This window comes from Octopus bimaculoides, chromosome 1 (assembly GCF_001194135.2).
Source record: "Octopus bimaculoides isolate UCB-OBI-ISO-001 chromosome 1, ASM119413v2, whole genome shotgun sequence".
NCBI lineage: Eukaryota > Metazoa > Mollusca > Cephalopoda > Octopoda > Octopodidae > Octopus > Octopus bimaculoides.
Genome location: NC_068981.1, coordinates 26015014 through 26022405, shown reverse-complemented (window position 1 = coordinate 26022405; position 7392 = coordinate 26015014). Strand labels below are relative to the sequence as shown.

General features: G+C 34.2%; 1 protein-coding gene across 10 annotated transcripts in view; it reads left to right on the top strand.

Annotated features, from left to right (window-relative positions):
- The window catches only part of LOC106876180 (TWiK family of potassium channels protein 18), a 321498-nt gene that overhangs the window by 215995 nt on the left and 98111 nt on the right, over positions 1–7392 (top strand). For 6 of the 10 annotated variants that reach the window (XM_014924620.2, XM_014924615.2, XM_014924617.2 and 3 more), the window contains one exon: positions 2015–2087. The exons of the other annotated variants lie outside the window; for them this stretch is intronic. The gene's annotated coding sequence lies outside the window, so the exon portion shown is untranslated. The remainder of the gene's footprint in view (positions 1–2014; positions 2088–7392) is intronic. 10 annotated transcript variants of the gene reach the window in all.

The following is a 7392-nucleotide window of genomic DNA, read 5'->3' as shown; positions in this document are numbered from 1 at the left end:
ACATCAATTAGAAAGCATTTTTTTTTCTTCATTATCTTTGACGACTATATCTGGTCTATTTGCCTTAATTTCTCTATCTGTGCGTATTGGTATATCCCAGAGTATGGTTGCTTATTATTATTATTATTATTATTATTATTATTATTATTATTATTATTATTATTATTATTATTATTATTATTACTATTATTATTATTATCATTATTATTATTATTATTATTATTATTATATGAAGTCTCACAGCTTACTTTGCTGGATACGATGGAAAGTTTCAACTGTCCATAGCCAGCAGACTAAGGTGATATATGTTTAACTGGTCATGCTTCAAGAACCCTGCGAAGAATTCTTGCAGTTCCAAGCAATGCGGATTTTATTTTTTTAGGTTTTCTACCTTCACACTTGCAACGATCTTTTTGAGCGATGTTAGTAGTTGAGTACCGATATTTCCAAGGGCACCAATTACTATTGGTATCACGTCTTCTCTCTCTTCATTGACCACAACCTTCGTATTTCTCACTTAAAATCGTCATAGGTGTTTATTTTGTTCTTCTTCTTTCACATTGATCTTGCTGTCACCGGGGCATGCCTTGTCGATAATCATACATGTTCTTTCTTTTTTATTTACCACAACAATGTCCGGTTTCCGTTGTCTGGCCAGGTGATTGCAATTGATCATTACACCCCAAAGGATTTTGTAGTTCTTATTTTCGGTGACTCCTTCTGGGTTTCTTCATACCACGTCTTTGCTCTTTGTAGCCTGTTTTCCACAGAACTCACAATGGATCGTTCATGCCACATTGTCATGGTGTAGTTTGTATTCTCGTTGTGCCAATTTTGTGTATTCGGTAACGATCTAGCATATCGTTTCAATCCCCTCATCACACATTCTGCATTTGTGGCTATCTGTACTGTTGTCAATTCTGTACTTCATATAATTGGTCATTTACGCTTGTTCCTCAGCTTCGCATATGAGTGCTTCTGTCTCTATCTCAGGTCATTCCTTGTCATCCATAGCCACCGGTCCTCTGTATCTGTCTTGGCATTCACGTCTCTTGCAAACTGACTGTACATTTTTTCCTTCCATGTTTTTTTCTTTTTTTTTTCTTCATTTCTTGTTTAAATGTTTCTTTAGTTACACAATGTTCAGCTTTGATGACGTCGGCCTTCTCCGTGTATTTCAACAGTGGCTCCACGGCATTTTTCATATATGCCACCCTAGGCTATTTTCCTCTATTACTCCACGGTATTTTTATATACCACCCTAGGCTGCTTTCCTCGCTAGCTCCACGGCTTTTTTTATGTATCACTCTCGGCCGTTTTCTTCAGTGGCTCCACAGCATTTTTTATATACCATCATAGACTGTTTTCTTCGGTGGCTCTATAGCATATTTTGTATACCACTCTAATGATTATTATTATTATTATTATTATTATTATTATTATTATTATTATTATTATTATTATTATTATTATTATTATTATTATTATTATTATTAAGGTAACGAAATGCGACGGGCTGTTAAAATTGTTAGCAGCATCGCTTCCGAATTTTTACGTCTTGAGTTCAAAACCTTTCAAATGCGACATTACCTTTCATCCTTTCATAGTCAATAAAATGAAGTGCCAAGCAAATACTGAGTTCGATGGTGTTGAATACCTCTCCGCTCTCAAAAGCTACTGACCTTGTATCTAAATTAGAAGCAATTACAAACTTTATTTTGTAACAATCTCTAAAATGAGAAGTACACATTTCGAAATGTACGTTGTACTATGGTATTTGAAAACACAAGAGAATAGTAATGTCCAACTGATAGAAGGTTGTGTTTATACAGAGAAATAGAAAAAAATGAGTGGCAAAAATGTGTGATAGATGATAGTTTCGATAACACTTCAAATTATGTATATACAATTACACCAATTTCTGTTTACTTTTGCAATGGTGCTATATATGATAATGCCATTGATATTGGAATACAAAGCCCGCCCATGTCAACTTTACCTTTCATCTTTTCAGGATCAATAAATTGATACCAATCCATGGAGGTGGATTGCAGTAACTATGACAGCCTCCGATTGGACGCCTCACGGTAATTAAAACTCTTTGCGAATTCAATTCTAGCTATATCTTACTTGGGCGGTTGATGTAATCGATTGCCCAGTTTATGTCCAGCACTTAACAACTTTACTTTTATTAGCAGAGTCCCACCTGCTCCAAGAATTCGGTGTAGTTCTCCACTTTATGTGTAAATTCCTATTTTGGTGCCAAAATTTTCGGTGGCCCTGTAAATCTATAAAGGATAGTACCTTTCCTCCTGACTAAAATATTTGAAAAATATACAGCATGAACGGGAAATTGAGTAAGTGGCTATTGTGTATGATTACAGGTAATTTCCCCGTCATCAATTCAACAAAGGAGAATTCACTGTGAAAGAAAGTTTACCGAGAGGAAAGTTCACCACGGGGAAAGTTTTATCAAAAGCATATATCCGCAGTATCTCACCATTAACATTTAAACACTATTTTTAATTTAAAAAAAAAAAAACGGTAAATTGATGACAGCAAACTTGCCGGAAGTGGAGGTGTATATATACGACAAAACATTTGAAGAATGTATTATATATATACCATGATGCAACGGTTGCACTTCAATAAATGATCTCAGTCCAAAATCAGCGGCCAGGTATACAACTGAAATTCCCGATTAAAATTTCATAAAATAGATTAAGCTCATGAATTATCAGGATAGGAAAGATCTGTTTTTCTGTTTTTTTTAATAAAGATTCTCTTGCAGTCGAAGAGCTTGATATATTACAATAGTCGTTGTAGTTTAGAAAGGATATTGTGTGATGAAAGAAAGATAAACGTGAGGCACGGGAAAGCTTTTAGATTCGAACATATCTTCCATGTTAATGAGAAGCTACTATATCGGTTAAAATTGGTGCATTTTCACTTATGTTTGAGAAGTGTTATATAGCGGAACGTGTTTGCTGGATTTAGACACAAGAATGTACTTAAAATGTAAAGAATTGTTTCTAAAGTGAAATCAAATAACAATGAAGGAAGATACTCCAACGCTGAATAAAGAAATATGTATTTATTCAAAAGTCTGAATTTAACAAGCTCGAATGCGGATGAAAGATGTAAAGGTCAAATACTTATTAGAAGGTATACTCAAGTGTAATATGCACTGAGAAGTACAGCAGTAGGTGATAATCAAAATAAACAATGTCTTATGTGAGTTATAAATTTTGAAAGAAATACTTTCTTTGAGTTACGGAGCCACTTTTCCCGGTAGTAATCGGAAAATAGGTATCTGTTAGACCATTATTTCCAATATTCCTTTAAGAATATGCGATGAAGGAAAGATAAATATTCTTCGCATCTTTCGAGTAGATACAATCTCATTTCCAACTATTTTTCATCTAACTAAACAAGATGCAAATGAAGATAGGTGCCTGGTCGAGGGTTGATGCAACGCCAGCAACGGAATATGATTTAATGTGAACACAAACAGTCCTTTGGATATGGGAATTTGATAATAATGCGAATAAAAAGTATAATTCTAAAAGTCAAAAGGTACTTAATGCAAATATTGTGCGCAATATTAAATGTGAATACACGAGTTCCTATGCATTAAACATGAGAAAATACAGATGACTTAATATCCCAAAATGAGTATGAAAATACGACGAGAACATTGTCTGAAAGTATTACATAAATATTATTACAGTGTAATATTATTGAGATATACAGATCACTTAAGAATTTCTGCTGTAAATAATTCATGTCGCGCGATGCTTCGTGCAAACACAACTCAGAACACATGACACTTACATTTTAAGTTTAATATATTTTTCAATAACTTGTGTGAAGCCAACAGTTGAGTAATAATGCTGTAATTTCCGAAAATTTCAGCGAATATTAAACCCTCAGGAGCATATTATTTTTGTAACACGTCTTGTTTTCCTATTTTTATGTACATTTACATCATTGATCTTTTTGATTAGTTTGTAAACTCTCTTAGGTAACTGTGTAAATTCTCATGAAGCGTGTTATGCAGGGATTATTGGAGAAATACACGATGGACGTTTGAATAAACGTGTGAAAAAATTACTTATGCAGTCAAGCGTTGTTTTTCACAATATACAGGTTATTAAATATTCATTTTATTTAAATGATTATAATAATGCCGAATGTGTGGGCGAGAGGTTACGGGTTTATACAATAGAATGGTCTATCATTTATCAATTAAAAAATTGATAACTTTCTCTGAAGGAATCAATGTTAAAATTGAATCCAATATTTTGTCGTAATTTTCGTCCCAGAATCACCCTGACCAGACAAAATAAAGATTAAAGACAAGACAACAATGAGCATATCAGAGGCGTGTGAGTTAGTGGTTAGGATTTTAGACCTATGGTCGTAAGATTGTGGCTTCAATTCATGTATCTAGATGGGTTGCATTCGTGAACAAAGCACTTTGTAACTGTGAAAGAGATTTCGTGAGCAAAGCACTTTGTAACTGTAAAGGAGATTTAGTTGATATTTACGCAAGGTGCAGTGAAAACACAGGCTTCCCAAACTGGCTAGCGTACTGAGTCTGATATGTTACTCATACCTCAAGTAGAACAGGCCTGAAGGTTCCCCCAGCACGCAGGGCTTGAAGACTTTACACAGTATATTTTCAAGAATCTATGCATAATATATTTTCCAAGAAGTTTCTGTACTTGAAATCGATTACAGAGAGTGAAATGTGCACAGTACTGCACTCGCTTTTCAAATAGAAGCGTTTCATCTCAGATGGCCCAAGATTTAGTAGAAAACAAGAATACAAACGATTCTCAGGTTTTCATTCGGAGTATATTTCAACGCAGAATATTCTAGAACAAGTAATCTCTCCCGAGGTGTTTCATGCACGTTCGATAATGATCATTTTGCCCCAGTGATAAATATCTATCTGTCTGTCTGTCTGTCTGTTTGTCTGTCTATCTTTCTGTATGTATGTATGTATATAATTCAATTGTGTAATGTATGTATAAATATAAATAAGCATATATATCTATATTGATATTTCTTATATGTTCTTGTATATGCTTGTATATTTGTGTTTGAGTATGCGCGCTCATCTGCTTATTTGTTTGTGCGTGTATGTATGTTTGTGTGTGTGTGTGCGTGTGTGTTTGTGCGCGCGCGTGCTTTGCTTCTACCAGTTTAGGATATTAGAAAGTTTTGATTTCTTTATTCTTCCAGTTCTATAAAGGCTTGAAAAGTTGGTGAGTAAGCAAAATGGTATTTTACAAAGTTTATATGTGTTTAGTAATTGAAGTTTTCATAAGAGTAGAAAAAAATAAACAGAGAAAGACGTAAAATAGTTTCGTATAAGAACCACATCAAGCCAGATAATTCGATAAATCAAAGTTTACCTTGTTCCAACTTGGTCAAATATTTCCATCATTCAAAATATTTTCTTTCAATATCAACAGAAGATAAGCAACCACGTGTACCATATAATTCGATAATTCGATTAATCAATTATCTCCTTCGTTCAATATATTCCAAGCTAGAAATATTTATACATACACACATGCATATATACATACACACATGCATATATACATACACACATGCATATATACATACACACATGCATATATACATACACACAAGTACACACGTATGTATGTATGTATGTATGTATATATATTATGTGCATTTTTATATACATTTGCATAGTTCAAAGTTTTACTTAATCCAACAACACAAAAATAATTTTCCTCCTTCTAGCATATAATGAAAAGTTTAGAACTTGATATTTAGAGAGTATAGTGACATTATAACGAGATACATTTTAAATTGTTTCTAAGTCTATTAGAACGCAATTAGATTTTTAATTTGGAGCCGAATTGAAAAAATATATGTGTAAAAATGCAGCAGCCAATATTAGGAATTTTATTTTATACAGAATTTGTAAGCATTTTAATATGTGCGTATCTGTTTAGCATGCCTCTGAGGAAAGCACCCTTTGAACTGTGGCTAATGTGAAACAGTCTATACATATATTTATATGGAAATTATATGTGAGGTGTGGCTATGTGGTAAGAGGTTTCCTTCCCAATCTCATGGCTCTAGGTTTAATCGCACTGCTTGACACCTTGGTCGAGTGTCATCTACTTTAGTCTTAGGCCAACCCAACTAGTGTGAGTGGATTTAGTTGACGGACATTGAAAGAAAAAGGTAATCGTGTTTTAAATGATTTTAACATGTATGTAATTATAGGAAATGTACTTGTATAAACCTGTATCATGCCTCCCATCATGTTCTTTTTTGACATGTATAGATATTACTTTCTTCAATAGGTCTTTGAGGATCAGGACTAGTCAATTGCAACAACCCGTGCTTAACTGGTATTTAGTTTTTCAAGCCCGATAGGTTGAGAGGCAAAGTCAATCTCGGTGGCATTTCAAGTCGAAAATGTAAAGCCGGAAGAAATGCCGCTAAGCATACTCTTCGGCGTGCTAACGATTCTGCTTGCTCACAGCATTTTATATGTATAAATACTAGGAGACATTGTGTAAGCATATATTATTTTAAACTTACCACAACATGTTGAGTTCAGTGCCGTCTAAAGTGCAGTGGATAATAGCGTCGGAAATAAGTTTTGTTTTAATAGTAGAAACATGAAGCATATGTGTTGATTAGATGGTTATTTCTTTTTACATATTTTCTGGTATTTGCAGGACAAATGCGGAGCGGGGTTGCTCTGAAGTTCAGGCCACATCAGTTGTCAACTCCATTATCCTTGTCTCGATGGCTTCAAGGGAGACTTTTCTAGAATTACTGCCGATACGATTTGTTTCTATTGCAACCGTTTCGATAAACGTATGCGCCTATCAACGGCGTTTGCATCATTTACACTATTTATTATGCTCGACCCACGTTGCAGCACTCAGTAGTTGAATTCCAATGTCTGGCAAGCTGTGAGCGAAAGTGTCAGTTACAGTAGAGTCGCAAATGAGGAGATTCGAACGTTGTAGGAAACATAACATTCTCCCTAGGAATTAAATATCGCAGTAGTCCAGCGTGGTGGGTTCAAAAGTTGTAGATATGCCCGCTGCGACTGCGATGTTATATGTGTGTGTATGTGCTTGTGTGTGTGTGTCTATGTGTGCCTCTGTGCGTGTGTGTACGTATGAATGAATGCGTATTCAGAACAAAATAGCTGAGATATAATCAAAAATATGTGGAAACAAAATCATAATGAAAATATAATCTAGTAAATTTGTATAAATACAACAGCGACTTCTAAATCAGCCTGTGAAAGTATTTTCGCGTGTATTTATATCTATATTTCCATCCAACCATACATCCTAACCATATATATATATATATATA